At 32.9% G+C, this 3222-nt stretch overlaps 1 non-coding gene across 1 annotated transcript; it reads left to right on the top strand.

Annotated features, from left to right (window-relative positions):
* The first annotated feature begins 540 nt into the window (after positions 1-540).
* LOC130019498 (U6 spliceosomal RNA) lies at positions 541-649 on the top strand. The gene has a single exon (XR_008791823.1). It is a non-coding gene; the product is annotated as a U6 spliceosomal RNA (small nuclear RNA).
* Positions 650-3222: the final 2573 nt, after the last annotated feature.

Raw genomic sequence — 3222 nt, 5'->3', positions numbered from 1 at the left:
TGCGGCAGGGTGATACCATTTCACCAAAACTCTTCAGTGCCACCCTCGAGAACATCATGCGACGACTGGAATGGGAAGGAATGGGAGTGAAGATAGATGGTCGGCAACTACACCACCTCCGCTTTGCTGATGACATTGTTTTAATAACACCAAACATCAGCCAAGCGGCACAAATGCTGGCCGATTTTGACCGTGAGTGTGGAAAGGTAGGACTACAGCTGAATCTTACGAAGACAATGTTTATGAGAAACAATATTGGCTCAATATTCTTATTTGAATATTTTCAATAAACTGAATAAGATGAAGTTCTTGCAAGCAGACAAAATGACAATCATGATATAAATAATATTGTTGGGGCAGGAGAAAAAGAATAGTAAGGAACTTTCTTTACCAGCAGCTGACCCCAGGTTTGATCCTTGGAACCCCATATGGTCTCCTGAGCCCCGCCGGAAGTGATCTTTTAGTGCAAAGCCAGGAGTAAGCCTTGAGCAACACCAGTGTAACCCAGGAAACAAACACAAACAAACAAAAGAAATAATATTGCTTATGTAGCACAAATACTAAAAGTGGAAGAATAGGGAGATGTCATATGATAGAATGGCCCCTGAGCAAGAATGTCCAGCAAATGCATAAAATGTTTCATGTTTTTTGTTTTCTCTTGTTTTGTTTTTTAAGAGAAAGGGGTGAAGACATAACTTAGCAGTAGAGCACTTAACTTGCATATATGAGTTTCTGGGTTTAATTCCTAGCATTGAAAAACACTCTAATAATTAAAATAATGCATGGAAACTGGAGCTTTTTGATTACAGAAATGAGTTTACCTGGTGGTGAGGCTCTTGTGACACAGATAGAAGGAGGTGGCAGTCTGGTGTTAGGTGTGGTGGCAGAACAATTTACGTTTATGAAAAGAAAACAGTATTGTAAATCATGATGACTAAAAAATGGTAAAAAAAAAACCATAGTGTGTATATATATATATATTTTAAATATCTGGACTCACTATATAGTAAGAGAATTTTCAAAAATGTTTGCCTTTAGACAATACAATTATGACCATTTAAAAGGTATATTCTTTCATTCTTACTAATTTTTACAGGGGTTATATGTATAATTTTAATACCTATGAGAACTGATATGTACCAGAAGTATTAGCTGAAAATGAAATTGCAAAGATTGTACAAAGGAGATTTGGTCACATCTATGTAAGTAAAACACATTTCTCATTAGTGACTATATTCAGGAAAAGGAATTGTGTGTCTTACTTTGAGCATGCACACAATGAAGAGTCTTCAAAATTTCAATAAAATAGATCACCCTAAAACAGTATCTACCAGGGCCCAGGAGCCTGAGGAGCAATGGTAACTTAGACGCCTCTTATTTCTACTCTTTGATCATCTGGATAAATTAAAGTTTGGTCGTATGATGAATGAAAGGTGGGGGTACATGACACAATGAGCTTGCTAGGTAAATGGCATTGCTCTCCTCCTCCTTCAGTTCTGCCACTGAGTTACTGTCACACATTGGCACACCAAATGAATTGTTGTAATTTATTATATTATAACTTGTACCTTTTAACATCATAATCAGCTATAAATGATAAATATGATCATTTTAACATTGTGCTGAAGGCTTACATATTTAATGGTTTTATTAAAAATGAAGTCTTTCTCAGCTGTAAATTGGGCAGGAGTCCGGAGGTGTTCAGGTCAGGCCAGAGAAATCAGGTCTTGATCTTGTTTATAAAATGCTGCTTTTCTACACTCCTAAACCATCCCCTCCCCTTTGCAAAAAATTACTTTGAAACTGAGCTAGAGTTTCCATCGATGGCTCCATGGGAAACTGTCTTTTCAATAAACATAAAATGTCTTTATCAATATTAATTTTCTAGGTTATTGATGATGATTTGAAAATTTATTATTACGATGAGTAAAGATATTTTGAGGTCATAAATTTTTTTGACAAAGGTCTGAAGTAAATCTGTTTTATAGAACACTTGCCAACATAGAGTATTATTTACAAAAATGTAATTTTTGTATTTTAAGTTGAATTAATAATTATATTGTGGCAATGTTTCAAATAATGATATATGACATGTGTTTTATGATGATTTGTTAAAAATAAAAATTGTAAAGACTAGACAATTAATTAGCATACATTTGCAAGTATCCTGGGAGGTGGAAAGTTTGCCTATGTTGAATAATAGGAGACATAGGTAATACATAAATCAGTTACCATAGAATTAAATAAAAAAAATACTGGAATTGAGACGTTCTTCTTTTTCTACTCAGGTGCACATTTTAGGTATAATTATTACCCAAAGGGGCTATATTACATAGCTGGTTTAGATTAACTAAGCAAAAATAATTTCATACTTCAAAGTTCAGTAGCAGTAGGTAAAGACAATTTATGCTGTTACTGCCAAAGAAACAAGGAACATTAGAAAGAAGATTAAATATGATGATACTTCAAAGTCTCTCAGCATTACTTGTCAACATTTAAAATGAAAACTGTGTAAGGGAACTTGCATAAACTTTAGAAATACAAAGTATTTAAGTAGAATTGGTAATTTATTTCTATCCACAATTAATTGCTTCTATTTTATTAATCAAATTTCTCTTTCCTTTCTTTTTGCCTATGTTCCTGAACTTTCTATGTATTTGGACGTATGTTGAAATTACAGGTATATGTATACAAATACAAACTCTAGTGACATCCCATTAAATAAATGCTTTGGAAATGTAACATTTGGTTGTTCACATCAACAATGTTACTGAGCAGTTCTGTACCTTAGTATTTCCTGTTTATTACAAAATATGAATTTTCACACTTTCAATCACTTGATCTTCAAAATATTTATTAGTGAGGGAGCTGAGTTGTATATAAGAAAATCTAGGCCCAGGTTATAAACTTAGCTAATATTAGAGACTAAGACATGGTTTATATTTTCCTTGAGGGAGAAGAAAACTTTTAGGGTGAGACTAATACTTATTTGTAGATGAAGAATAAATAATTGAACCATATTAAAGAAAGATCTCATTGTAGAATAATAAAATTATTCTGGGTGATCTTAATTCGAGTGAATCCTTTAAAATAGTTGTTCAAATATTCTCATTTTATCTAAATAGAGGGCAGATAGAAAGATTTTGACAAACTAACTTCCCCAAAATAGAAAACTACTAAGCTGAAAGATCTACTCTGTCATTTTAAGTCATGACAATAAAT

This window comes from Sorex fumeus, unplaced genomic scaffold, assembly GCF_029834395.1.
Source record: "Sorex fumeus unplaced genomic scaffold, SorFum_2.1 ptg000008l, whole genome shotgun sequence".
Taxonomy (NCBI): domain Eukaryota; kingdom Metazoa; phylum Chordata; class Mammalia; order Eulipotyphla; family Soricidae; genus Sorex; species Sorex fumeus.
Note: the sequence above shows the minus strand (reverse complement) of the source record. Positions and strands in the feature narration are given on the sequence as shown.